This window comes from Lepisosteus oculatus, chromosome 18 (assembly GCF_040954835.1).
Source record: "Lepisosteus oculatus isolate fLepOcu1 chromosome 18, fLepOcu1.hap2, whole genome shotgun sequence".
Lineage (NCBI taxonomy): Eukaryota > Metazoa > Chordata > Actinopteri > Semionotiformes > Lepisosteidae > Lepisosteus > Lepisosteus oculatus.
In genome coordinates, this window is record NC_090713.1 from 2,995,048 (window position 1) to 3,009,760 (window position 14,713).

At 41.6% G+C, this 14,713-nt stretch overlaps 1 long non-coding RNA gene across 2 annotated transcripts; it reads right to left on the reverse strand.

The window, feature by feature from the left end:
* Positions 1-12,228: 12,228 nt before the first annotated feature.
* Positions 12,229-13,971, reverse strand: LOC138224098 (uncharacterized). Of its 2 annotated transcripts, XR_011182441.1 has the most exons (5): positions 13,813-13,971; positions 13,560-13,616; positions 13,310-13,453; positions 12,830-12,911; positions 12,229-12,635 (listed from the first exon to the last, which is right to left on the reverse strand). It is a non-coding gene; the product is annotated as an uncharacterized lncRNA (long non-coding RNA). The 2 variants fall into 2 exon arrangements; XR_011182442.1 differs by lacking the exon at positions 12,830-12,911.
* Between the last annotated feature and the right edge of the window lie 742 nt (positions 13,972-14,713).

Sequence of the window (14,713 nt, forward strand, 5' to 3'; positions counted from 1 at the left end):
CACATTGCCCGACGTTTGTTGCATTGCTTGAAAAATAACTTTATTTCGAGAGACTGGATAAGTAATTCAAGTGTTTTTTTTTAACTTCCTGAAAAACAACTAATAATTTAAATATATGTGCAAACGTTTTATGATATGTCGCTGTTGTGAATGTCTGTGGACATGTGCTGGCTGGACAGGAGGCTCTACTGTACACAGAGAGGGGCGGGAGGAGGGGACAAGCCGATACATACTCTTAGAGTTTGATTAGTAGGGAATGTAATACAAAAATATAGTACTAAAAATAAGATGCAATCTACAGACATTCACAACCGCGACTGTCAGAAGATAGGACACAGTGGCTCAGGCACCCGCTGAATGGAAAAGGGGCACTTTAATGTTCTGTATGGCTAATACTAAAGCCAATACTTTAATATTATTTTCTGTATGTTTAACAATAGTGGGTACTGGCCTAATTCGGCCCTGCTCCCGTTGTTAGGCGTTAATGTGTTGTTGTTGTTAAGTGTGAATTTGTACCTGTTTCCCTGAGGTCTGGCTTTTATTCTGGAAAACCATAACTCTGGTCTTGTCCAGATTGACTGTCAGCGCCCAGGTCTGACAGTGCTGCTCCAGCAGTGCCAGGTTCTGGCGCAACCTCTGTTCCTAGGGCGACAGCAGGACCAGGTCGTCTGCAAGGAGCAGGAACTCGATTTCCATAATTAATACAGATCAGTAAATCAAGGGACAAAACAACTATTGCGCCCGGGTCCTCAATGGGCTTTGACGTGCTAATGCGTTGGTTTAACAGTCCGGGTGTGGCAAACCTTTAATGTCTCCCGACTTCAGCAAAAGGCACCCACCTTACATTGGAAGACGATGATCACACTGTAGCCGTACATGTGAATATAGCATAAATACATCAAGGGATTGGGTGAGCTCCCATCACAAAAAAAACTGTGAACCTGCACTACAGTGACCACAGTACAGTATGGAGACCAAGACCTTTTACAGGAAGAGACGGGGTGCTTCTGCCGCCCCAGCTTCCAAAGAGCGAAGGGTAAGCAAATACAGCAGACTTCATCTGAAATACGCGATTACAGCGCATATTACAAGGTATTATTGCCATTTTGAATTTTAAATTCAATTATAATTATTTCTTTGTAGCCTGTTCTTCAAGAAAACACCGCACGGGCGAAACGATCTTCGAAATCTACCACCAGGACAGTAAAAAAGAAAGCGGTAAGACGGAAAAAAAGAAAAGTTTATTTTGACGTCTGTTCCACGACTGATGAATACTACTGTGTGACTTTATTTCTTACATGAATTATGTTATTTTGCCACAGGCCGTGGGTCTCTGCTCTCAGCCACTGGCCAGGGTGCCAACCTGTAGAAGCAGCACCTGTGTGGAGACTTTTCGGCAGCAGCGGGAGCAGTACGACGCATTACTGGGGAGGATTGGGAGGCTAGAGACACTCCTGAAAATGCAGAGGAAGGAGACAGTATGTTCCAGCAGTCAAACAGTTGAGCAGCTGTCTCCCGAAAAGTGCCTCTCCCCGCCACGCAGGTTGCAATGCCTGGCGGAAGCTCTGCCCCCCGCAGAGCACACACCGCCTCAGAACACTCCATCCCGGCCTCTCCGCTCACCACCGCGCAGGAATTTGTTGATGCTGTCCCCGCTGCCTATCTCCCCCCAGGAAGCACCGTTTACAGAGCGGAATTCACAGACGCCAGTGGGACGAATTATTGTCCCAGATATCCAACTGTTACCCATCACTCAGGAGATGGAGGGGGGGTTGTACTTGCAGTGCATCGTCATAGACGGGAAAGCAAGAGCCAACCGCTACGCCGCCCTCGTGTTTCGAAATCTTGTGACTTTTGAAATTTACTGGGGGTGGACAACGTCGATAAATTTTGATGGGTCCAGAGGCAAAAGTGCCTTGCCTTGCAATCTCCGGGAAACCATTAGTAGCATGGTGAATCGGAGATTCTCAACCCTTACTTCGTGCGACTGGAAAAGAATTTGTGATCGGATCAACAAAATGCTTCGTAGAAGGAGGCGCTCTTTTCCTCTAGTCTAACAGTCTGTCCACAAACAAAACATTCCTGTTAGACAAGAGGAATTGAAAAAAAAACAATTACTTTTGTCAATGGAAACCGGTGTGTGTCTCTCTCTGCTGGATGTCCCTCTCACTCTCTGCTGAATGAATAAAAGCATTTTATTAAAATGCGTTTGCGTTTGTCTGGTATTTACTTTGGTCCCTTTTAACTGTTTTTCCATCTACTGTATTGCTTTGAGATGCCACTTTTAAAGGTGATATGTAAAATAAAGTTTTTTATTATTGTTATAGAGAAACATGATCAGATTTTCCCTGGTTCAGAAAAAAGACGATTAAAATCTGTAATCTTTCCACTTGTATATCATCGGAAAATACAAGAAGTTTCTGCTTTGTGTAAGGATGGTATCAAAAAGTAATCTAAGTGGTGAGAAAGCTGTGCTCCTCAAAGCGCTTTACAGGATAAAAACAATAACAACAATAGTGGCTGGGCAAACGATTTTTTTTTATAGAAATACAAAATTAGATACTGTATAATGATGTGCATGAACAAAGTTATACTGCTATTTTCCTTAGATACATGATTAAAAAAAATAAATGTTTTGAATCCCTAGCGGAACACATTCCATAAGAATCAGCGCTTTTATATATCGCCTTTAAACACATATATTTAAACACGCGTTTACGATTTAAATCAAAACGCGATTCAAATCAATATAAATGTTTATTTTGTAACGCATAGGTGACTATTCATTGTTATTAAAAATACTTAAATCCGATCATGTTGTGATATTTAGAAATATAAATTTGTTTGGTGCGAGTGAGGTTTTATTTAATCTCTGACCAAGGGAAACGTTCATTTTTTCAAAGAAATGTTTCTTAAAAAAAAAGTCAGAGTTGCAGTGGGATTCAATCACAGACCATGTGACATGGGAGTCAGGGACCTAACCCACAGCACCACCAGCAAGGTCACATGGAGAGCGCTGAAAAAGCACTACAGAAACATTATCGACAGACAATGTACAGCATGTACTATTCTTTGTTGTACATGAATATAATTATATCATTATTAATTTTTTTAGATTCCATATTATATTCCCTTTTAATCAAATTCTAAAAGTATGCTTGTTGACTCCGGTATCTCTTTAGTTAGACTTCGATGCTTAAAATGTTTAGGGAGAAATGGAATACTGGTGTGTATATTTTCTTTAAAGTACCAAGACCAGCCATATACTGTATGTTTATGTTCCAAAATTAATATTGTTTATGGCCTTCACACACGTTACAGTATGCTCCTATTCTTTTTATGCTCAGCTACTAAGATTTCCCTTCAGTGGTAAAATTCAATATCTACAACGGGCACAGTAAAGACGTTTACTGTAAGTCTTTCTATGACAGACTAACGGACCACGAGTGCCCCTGTTGGTCAACCAATGACGTACCGCGGTACTGCGCGTCATCTTGCATCACAATGCGCGACGCCGTAGCCAATTGCCTCCGGTACGTGTCTGTACCGCGCACTTTGAATGGCTGCATCTGTATAAAGGTGGTGAAAAATGAACCCCAATGGCTTCTATGTCACGCTGGCCAGTAATTCATCCTCAAAGATGTTTCCGAATAACACCAGCGCATGCTTCACAGAGCATCTAGCAAAGGCTATTGACCTGGACGGGAGCTGGGAAGTGGGCCTGGTCGAGCTACACGAACCACATACGCTAAACAAGTTTGATGAAGACGAAGTTTTTCTGTTCGGCAGCGAAGAGCTCAAGACTATATGGACATGTACCTTACCTAGAGGGTACTACAGCAACATCGAGCAGCTCTTGCATGAAATGAAACGGGCTGCGGAAAAATCCAAGTTCACGACTGTAAGTCTTAAATACAACCCCATTAGCCGGTCAGTAAGGATTGTTGGTGATAACCGGTTTGTTATACATGTGCATAACCGTCTGGCGAGGATGTTGGGGTTCAAATCAGGTGTCGGAAGTGTAAAATTACCGCACCCAGTCGATATGACTGGCGGATTTAACACCATGTATATACACCGATATCATAGAACACCAGTTAATAGGTGACGTCTATGCACCGCTTTTGCGTTGTGTGTCCTTCAGAGGCGTGGATGGTGAATTTGTCACAGTATTGTACGACAAGCCCCATTATGTGCCGGTGAGCATTGATCATTTTAACAACATGTCATTTGCATTTGGTAAGGTCATCTTCAAGCTGCATTTCAGACCCGTGAAAAGGGACAAACATCTAAAAGGATGACGGTCCTTCTTGGTGGATCCTTCTTTGTATACACACTACTACAAACAACAGGCTGGTTACGGATTACCAGGATTTTCTGGGCTACCTGTTCAGTATGGCGCTGGTATAGGGGGTATTTTCAGGGCACTATTTAGAAAAGCCATGCCTTTTCTGAAACGAAGCTTTGAAATAGCTAAGCCGCACATGGCATCGGCAGCTAAAAACATAGTCAAAGACGTGGTTAGCAACGTTACAAGCGCGGTCATGTCTAAGGTGGCAGCACATCAGCAGGAAGGTTCGGGTCTAGCATACATCCGCAGGGGTGTCAAGAGAAAAAGAAAGATGTCATCATCTCATCGTCGGGGGCCACCGAAACCTGATAAAATCAATGAGATACGAAACGAGACATATTTTAAATATGGCTTCTGTTCACGGCGGGTCTGCAGAATGCGCAAAGTCGGAGCTGGACATATTTCTATTAGCGCCTACCCAAACAAGCATCGAGAAAAGCTTTTACATAGAAGTTCCGCCCCTCACGGCCCTAACAGAAAGCACACCTCTGGAATTCTACATTGCAGGCAACGGAGAAGATTATTTAGATTTAAACAACACGCTGCTCTATTTGACCTGTAAAATAACGTGAAGCAGACGGTCGGGACATTGATGCGGCAGCCCGTGTGAGTCTGGTGAATTACCCCATCGCTGCCATCTTCAGCCAGGTTGACATCACCGTAGGAGACCGGTTGATCAGCCAGAGCAACAACTGTTATCCTTACAGAGCTTTTATAGAGTCTGAACTACATTGAAGAGATGCTGAAGACGCAGTATTCAACCGGGCTCTTTTACAAAGACACAGCCGGGCAACACGAGTCCACAATTTTGGATGGACCAAATCAGAGGTACCGAAAAAGTGCATCATACACGACGCAAAGCCGAAAACTGGAGCTCCTAGGTCACATTCATGCAGACCTATTTTTTCAGGACAAACTACTGACCTGAAAATAAAACTCACGCACAACAGAACTTTCTGCTTAATGAACAACGCCGGAGAACACAAACTGAGCATACTCTCGGCATCTTTGTTTGTGAAAAGAGTCAGAGTGCCACCAGGGGTCAGACTGGGACACGCCGAAGCACTCCTGACGGCCAATGCTAAATACCCCATAGACCACGTACAGATGAAAGTCTTCAGTCTGCCTGCAGGGAGCCGTATGTGTAACCAAGAAAACCTCTTTCTCGGGCAGTTACCCAAAGTGGTAATTTTGGGGTTTGTGGACAACGCAGCATTCAGCCGCAGTTTTACACAAAACCCCTTCAATTTTAAACACTACAACGTTAACTTTCTGGCTCTCTATGTGGACGGTGAACAAATCCCCACTTAACCACTTCAACCTGACTTCCAGAATGGACATTGGGTCTGTGAATATTTTAATCTGGTGGAAACATCCGTGAAGCATCTGAAAGACAAACCCTTCTGGTGTATGCGCACGGTTACACATTGTTCGCATTCAACCTCAGCCCCGACAACGAGTGCATAGGTCATTATTCACTTATCAAAACGGGTAATCTGAGAGCTGAAATATGCTTCGCACTACCGCCACCCACTACAGTTAACATGGTTGTGTACGCACTGTTCGACAACGTGATAGAGCTTGATATGAGACGTCAAGTCATTTACGACTTCAGCTAAAAAACACGGAAGGCCACACACATACACATAAAGGTGAACACCAAACAGCTGGAAGACATTCTAACCCGAGACCGCTACACCCGCGACAGTTTTCTAGGCGTGTTCCCCAGTGATGCACTACCGATCGAGAGACTGGCTCAGCGCCCTCTGAGTTTAATAGTTAATACACACCCACACGACCGCCCCGGAGAACACTGGCTCGCTATTTACCTACCCATGATGACGGAGCAGAATTTTTCGACTCCTACGGATGTTCACCCGAAGCCTTTTTCTTTCCCAAGAACATTATTGATTTCTTAAACAGAAATGCTAATTCCATATCTTACAACAACAGACAATTGCAAGATTCTTTTGCAGTGACCTGCAGACTACATTGCGTCTTTTTTCTATACCATAGATGTAAAGGCTTATCTTTTAGAAACATTTTAGAACTTTATTCTACGAATGCAATCCAGAATGACTGCATGGTTGAAATGTTTCTGAAAAACCGACGACGTGTGAGACGGAGACCCCTGTACCCTTTTAAGCCATTTGAAAATACGAATATTCAATTATGCGGGTGCCTACGCCAATTTAAAACATGTCATAAATGTTAATCGACCGTCTAAAATAAAAATGAAATCGAACCATTTCATTGTCTGTGTGGTTATTATTTAAAAAGTAATATCATACAAAATATGAATTAAAATCAATACAATATTTTTCTTTTACATTCGCGGTTATATACGGTTATAATGCTCAAGCTTTTTTTAATACACATTACATCCAAGCCATTTTTTTTCAAACATTTTTAACATAACTATATTGCTCACGCTTTTTAATATACATTTCAAGTCAAGTCATTTATCACAAACACACATACCCTCAGATGAGAGAAAAAATGTTACAAAGACAGCCATGTGGGTCTAGGTATTAATGATTGTCTCCTTTCTGCGGTTATCTTAGAGACCAGGTCGGGCGTCGACATCTCTACCAGGTGTTTTAAAGTTTTGACAGATGCTGCACACCCCAGCAGGACACACTTGAGTTTTTCAAGTAGCTCTCAGTTACCAGCGTTGGCTAGCAAGGTGCTCAGCACGTTGATTTCGGCCATAGCCTCCATAAATACATCCCAACCTTTAACAATATCTCGGCATTTCTCCGGAACCGCTGAGACACGCTGTCCAAAATATACCCAAAATCAGTGTCGCTCGATGATGGCAGTTGTGGTAACGTGCGTGATAGCTCGGTGGGTGCATTTTCGGGTAGTACAAAGGTTAAAGTCCCCTTTTTAGAAGCCTCCTGGCGTACTAAAGTCAAATACCGTTGTAACACCTGACTGTACAATTTCACTTTTTCATATTCAGCCAGTTGTGAGTTCTGAAGAATGTCTCTCATTTCATCATCCAACCGGCGGGCTGTTATTTTTCTTATATCACTTTCAATGCCAGACCGCTCTTGGAGTCGATCGAGCTGTTTCTGAGGTACCAGGTACATTTTTTCAGCGTGCTCCATTATTGACGTTGTAGAAGCCCCGTAATCAATGGTACTGCAATACTCAACAGGGTCCCAATAAAAACTGGTTCACCAAGAGTCTTTCTTTTAAGAGAAAGACCCTTTCGACTCAAAGTCTTTATAAGTTTGCGCTTTCTCTTCAGGGTCCCAAACTGCTTAGCAGATAATGGTATGTTCCCTTTCAAGGTATTCAAGGCGATTTCAGCTATGGCCTGTACAACATCATTTGAAGCCCTGCAGAGAATAGCCTTCTGCTGATTGGAGTCGGCTTTTACCAGAAAATGTAAGAGAGTCAGGTTTCTCTGAACGCGTGAAGACATGACGACGGTCCGAACGTGTTTTTCAACTGAGTCTATGGTTGCGAGATCACCGAATTTTAGATTTTTTAAATACATAAGCCGTGGGTACATCTGGGGGGAAAAGACCTGTTCGCAAGCGATAGTCATCTGGGGTGTCGGCATTTAAATCCACCAACAAGTAACTGAAAGGTTTTTTAGTAGCGTCATCGAACGCTTCCCCAAAAAATTTGGCTCTTCTGGGGTACATCTGCCGGGACAGGGTTGTAATCTGTAGTTTATCTCTAGGGTTTTTAAACAGCACCATGTACTTTGTATTTAACGCTATGGTTCTACTTTTCCGGCCTTGACATAACACATTTTGGACGATATACATGATGCTAAGGTTTCTGTGGTGTACGTATTTGGTAAAAAATATCTCATTATTTTCACACGCAGACTCCATCAAATCATCAACTATAATCAAATTTACTCTACCTGGCGGCAGTAGCTGGTCGTCGGAAAACGACGTCGGTAGTCCTTCTATAAACTGAATGTATTGAAATTTCACAAGCAGCTCAGCGTACAGAGGTTGCCAGCAGCTGTAACACCAGACTATGTTTTCGGGTTTACGAGTCATAACGGTTGTTTTATAAAATAACTTTTACCGCAATTCGAGGGTCCGGACAAAATGCATGAAAAAGGGTGTTTTAACCTGACATCCATCGTGTTAATATCCGTAGGGGAACGATATCAAATTTTCTTGCAGCACCCGCTTGTCGAACACCACCTTCTGGGTTTTCTTTAAGGTCCGGGTCTCAATGCGCCAAACCTTTTTAACACGCACGATCATCGGCTGTTGAATAGAAATGTGGTTAAATTCCCGGCACTCTGCATAAGGGTTAACGCCATAGTCAAAAACCAAGTCCCGCAGACTCTCAAAGTTAACTTTTTCACAATTGTTCACATTGAGCGTAATGCCTTTCACCTTTAAACAGGCTTTCCCGCCAGACAGCTTGTACCCGTACGACATGGGTCCTGTTGATACAAACTCGGTGATGTGTTCTCCAGCATCGATTTCACTTGTCAGCTCACCCTAGTAGTCACCCAGTTCCGGATTACACTCACCCCCCCGGCTCACAAAGATAACAGAATCTGTGTCGTGGTACAGATAGCGGTTTTGCAAAGCATTTAGCAGCTTGTATAACTCCAAGCAGGCATAGGCTGTTGTAAAGCTAGCGATGAAAATGTTAGTGTTTGAATGTCCTGTATAGTGGTCCTTAGTGTGTTTTCACATAACACAGGCTGTGTTTTCATTGATAAATTCATAGGCTGACACCTCATGATAAGGCGCAAAGAAGCACTTGAACAATTCATCAGGGTTTCTCACAATGGTGGTCTGTGGTAAATTGAGTCTTTGACCATACTTGCCCCACAAACTGTTCAAGGCAATTTTTGAAAGCTGTCTTTTGGCCGGATTCTTTTTAATGTTGCCGGGGTCCAGTCAGACACCCTCTTTTTCACAATATTCGCTGATATATCTTTGTTGTTTCACGACATCAGTACACCACTCTGGAAACCCCGAAGCTTCCTGTTTCCCTTTCAGATGCAGCTTGATATAGTCGGAAAAAAGATTGTGTGAGGACTTTTCGAAATTTAGTAAATTTTACCCACTCTATACCCCAGATCTAAGGCCGTCTGTAATTCCAGAGTGCACCAGTCACCAGTCAAAGCGCGCTCTTCATCACTGTGCTCACAGGGAGTGGTCTGTTTTGTTTCAGCACACGTGCGACACAGTGTGAAAAACAGTTTTTTGCCAATTTTGGTTGGTAGAACTGGAAAGTACAAACATCTGGGTGGGTAAACTTTCATCTTCACTAAACCAAAATACCATTTTAAATCTCCAAAGTTGTTATAAATTATTCGGGGGTGACCCAGGGGGTATTTTTTAGTTTTGTTCACAAATGGATACAGACTGGTGAAATCATAGTAATGAATTTTTTCACCGGGTTGTGCGATGTAATGCAAACAAATAGCATTTGTTCTACCCCCAAAAAGTGAATCGTGTTGTTGCAGACGCTCTGGTAACTGCGCAACCGCTAGTTGTCCATTTCTCCATTTTCAACAAGCATGTCTCTGAACTCGTCTCCCACAAAACCTCTCATTTTGAGAAAATTAATTTTCACCATCGTCTTTCTGTGCAACCAACCAAAAGTAGTGTTTTTTTTCAGTGGATTAAAATAGTTTTCACAATAACAAACGTTAGAACCGTGAAAAAAGCAACAGTTGAACTCAAAGGCTGTCTGCACTCCGTCAATTACAGCATAACCATCCAGAAAATATGGGCCAACCTTGAACTCACCGGCCGTGGTTAACGTGTGTTGGATTTTAACGTGCTCTGTGTGCTTGATGTACATAAGCCATTGAATGCTGGGTGTAGAAAATCGTTTATGCTGGCGGTGGTAATTGTCATGGGGTAGCAATGCTATCGTCTCTTCCTGTAAAAACATAAGTCTGAACATAGCCATGCAGACACTAGCGATGGTTACAAACTGAAAGGGGTCGATGCACACAACGCAGGCAGCCCCCGACTCAGTCAGACGCGCCTGTCTGGTCATATTCATGACCTCGTCCCAAAACCTGACACAGCCTTCTCTTAGAATTGCCACATCCAGCTGGCAGTAGCATTTCAACTTTCTCTGTAAGTTAAACACAGTTCCCCTGCATTCTTCACACCAAGCCAAAAACTCGGCTTTCTCGCTCAGCAGCATGTAGTTAACGCCGTAAAGTTCTGGTGGCGGCATCGGGCCTACATAATTTTGGTTTTCTGAAGTGTTCATCAAGTGTGGAAAATAACCCTTTTTGTTTAGAGAATCGATAAATGTGATGTTCAGAGCTTTTACGGTTATACACATTATCTTACCACCCTGATTAATTAGTTAAACGTCCATCTTTACATCTTACAACTGTCTGATTACAAGGTAATTCTCATAACCCTTGCCACTGTGCGAAATGAATGTATAGTTTTTGAAACGACTATCGATAAATTTTCACACAAAATCCTTTAGATAAGTTTCACCATAAAATTCCCACCTTTGTTTATTGTTAATATGAAGAGCATGGACGTAATTTGGTATGTGTGTCCCAGTCAAAAGTCGAAAAAAATGTACAAATTTAGGGTTTGTCCAAAGGCTGTATGTAGCACAAATGTGTGTCAGGGGTGCCGATCACGTTGTTACAACGCAAGCACAGTTTCTCTTTACATTTGTGACTTGCGAGATTATAAACCCCATATTTCTCACAAAAGAACCTGCGCTCACACTTACTAACACCCGTCGCCACATTCTGAAAGTGTCTCGCCAAACACTGAGAGCTACGACAAAAGACCTTACAGGCCGGACAATTCTGAATTTCTGCATCAATTTCGCAACACTGGGGATCTAAACAGGTTTTACAAGATTTAACACAAGCGTGTGCGTTCCGATGACTATACGCTGCATGGCAGTTAGTGCAAAAATACTCCGCCCCCACAAAAGCTTTAATATTTAAAACACCGTAAAAATGCTCTTCATGCAGTAGAACAAAAAGTATTTTAGAATTTGGCGGCATGGGACCCGTTGTAAAATATTTCCAATCACCCTGGTCGGGTACAAAATTTTAATGACCACCTTTAAATGTTTTTCAAAAGCTGTAATGTCTGACAAATTAATTTTCCAATTCTCTGGAAAACCCAACTCTTTGTGCATTCCTTTAGCGCCCTGTAACATTTCCCTAACCTTCATTTAACAAACTGTACACACTCCCGGCGAAACACAGATTACCCCCCATGTAATGTACTGTAAGTCGATAAGGTGCACTTTTTTCCAAGCAATTACCCTGCTGTACAGAAATGATTGAAATCTTCTGCGGGCACCCCCCTGCATATTCTTAACTATCGTCACCACTAATCGGAGGCTGTCATCGGTGAGAACTTCTGTGTGGCTCTGTAAGAGGTTTGAGATATGGTTTAAAAAATCGGCAGCATTTAATTCTCTGCGGCATCTCCTGCATGAGAACAAGGGTTTGTTAAAACCACCCAAAGACAAACGCAGCTGTACAAAATCATTCACCCCTATGTTTGGAGAAAGTTCATCCAATATATGTGTCTATAGCATGTATATACGATGCTCTTCTGTCAAGATTAACAAAACTAAATTCTTCATAGTGCTCTGTTGCTCTAAAATTATTATAAGACCTGTTATAACTACGTATACGCTCCAGGAAAACTAAGGGTTCTCTATTCACAGCGACACCGTCACCAGTCTGATTCACATCGTTCATCACAACATGTTCTCGGTTTTCAAAGTTACCACCATCCCGTTCTGCTACAGCACCCCCGGCCATTAAGTTATTTTCTACCAATGCATTCTCATTGTGTGGTTTGGACGGCCCTTGGGAAATCTGATGCCTCTCTCTGAATCTTTTACGTCTCAACAAACATGCTTTTGCCAGTTTAATTCTTTTATTAATGTACAAACGCTTGATGTTGGCAAGAGGTCGGTCTTTTAAACACTTTTTAAACCGCATGTTTAGTCATTTATCACTGGGGATCTTCGCCAATGAACCATGAAACAGCATTATCAGGTTTTGAAATCCAGTGTTTAGAGCGCCATCCTCTTTAGAAATTACGTCTAAGAGGCTAGCAGCGTAAGCCTGGATCGGTTTTGGAAACAAGGAATGTACACTTGCTTAAGCCGCTCTTAGACACTCTAAATCTTAACAAAAGGCTTGACAAAGGCTCCAAAGGCTTGACATGCTTGGATTTCGTCAGCGTATTAACAGCCGTCTTCGACGCTGTCACCACCTTAGGGCCCGACGTTTCCTCCAAACTTTTTTCACCGCTCGTCGATACAGCTGCTGTGTGAATAAAAATAAAAGACTTTTTAATACCACGCCAATGCGCCATATCTCAAAATCAGAAAACTACACTAACCAGTATAAAAATTAAAATAAAAGACTTTTTAACACACCAACCAATGCAATCTAAACAGTCAAAATCAGAAAACTACGTTAAGTAGGATAAAAACTCCACACATGTGGCGCATCCTTACACAAAGGGCTGTGGGTGAATGGAACAAGCTACCCGGCCATGTTGATGTTGTTACACCGGTTTCCTTTAAGACAGTGATGGCGCTACTGGGACAAGCGGTTAGGTTAACAGCATATAGACACAAGACGCCGACCAGTCATTTTTTAACTTTAAATATGAAGTCTTAAAGGCTAAGCAGATTTAAAAATAAGACTTTTTAATACACCAAAACGTAAAACTACATGAACTAGGACCTTTCAACGAATTAACATTCTAACAAAAGAAGTAACTGTTGCAAGAAGTGGTTCATACCACATCTTGACCACTCTTAAATTATATTAACCTTTGGTTGCTGATTTTAAACATTTTGAGTTCGCTGTTTCAGTTAACATCTTAGCGGTTACCAAATTAATTTTTATAAATTAGTTATAGACACCTTTAAATGTGTATGCTAAAAGAATGTTTTATAACACGGCACAGACAATTCTTAACTAATACCGACCTTTTCTCACAAGCGATCTGGTAATATGCTCCGCACCCTCTGGTATAACGTGAACATCTGCCTGAGTCTCCACAAGGTTTTGAGGGGGTATTGTAAATCACAAACAAGGTTTTTTAAACTTGTAGCTCATTCCCTTACCAGCATCTGCGAAATAGACACAAGGGTGTATTGATGTGGAGAAAGTGCCCGTGTGTCTTTAAGATGGACATGGTCGTAAAGCGTTTTTCAAAACATTGTCGTAATTACTCACCGGCGTTGAAGTGTATCGCCATAACTGGACGTTTGTCACCTGTTGTTTTCGTTGCATCTAATGGAAAAGAATGGATACGCGCAGTCACTGCCATATTACTGAACAACTCCCTTGTAATTCCATTATAATAATTCAATATTGCATAATATACAAATATTATACAACGTTTTGCATCTATAGCTAACAACACGACTACATGAGATGTGCAATGTGACGCTGTAATTTTATCTCACAATAAGCCAGAAATACATACCTGAGAAATGTTGGAAACCCTCGTCTTCGTCTATCAAATTATGTAGTGTTAAGTCAGAAAATAAGACGTCTTCAGACTGTTGAATTTGATCGGTGTGATCCATTCTGACAAGTTAGACGATAACGCGGACTGATAGCCTTGGAATCCTGCCAAAGTTCAGATACCCCCCCCACCCCCTCAACCTCTTGTAAGAATCACGTTTCCCCCTAAATCCTTTAACCTTAGGTTTCATGGGGTGTGCACGTGTTGGGCTGTAGAAATTATTTTAAGAAACATTTTTAGAAAACATTTTAGACAGTTATAATGTTAAAATCTATATAATTTTAAGACATACATCTGTGTCTAAATTTCATAGCTGTTAAAACGTGGTGAAAATGTGCACCGGTGTCTATGATTGATTCAGCAACAGACCTCTAAGAATATTATTAAGAAAAATGTTTTTTTATTAATGGTATCGCTATAAGAAAATGTATCTGTTCTTTATAGCGATGTGTTCACAAACCATCCTTGACGTTTATTGTCACTGTTAATTGTACCCGCTTAAAATTTAAAACTTTTATTAACTTTCGCTATGAGGTCAATTTTAGCGCCCCCACCCCGCTGACCAGCCACATCCCTACTTCAGGACTCCTCACGGGGTGCGCACGTGTTGGGCTGTAGAATTTATTTAAAACCCTAACACAAAAGAGGCGTTAAATGATTATTTAAAGAAACATTTTTAGAAAATGTTTTAGACTGTTATAATGTATCTATTCTTCGCTATGAGGTAAAATTAAATTATTTTATAACTTTAAGACCAGTCCGTTAAAATATAAAGAACAACACCACATCATTTGTGTCACACTTTTGAAAAGCTGTTGCGAATGTGTTATTAAAAATAAGCTAAATGTGTCTTATTAAA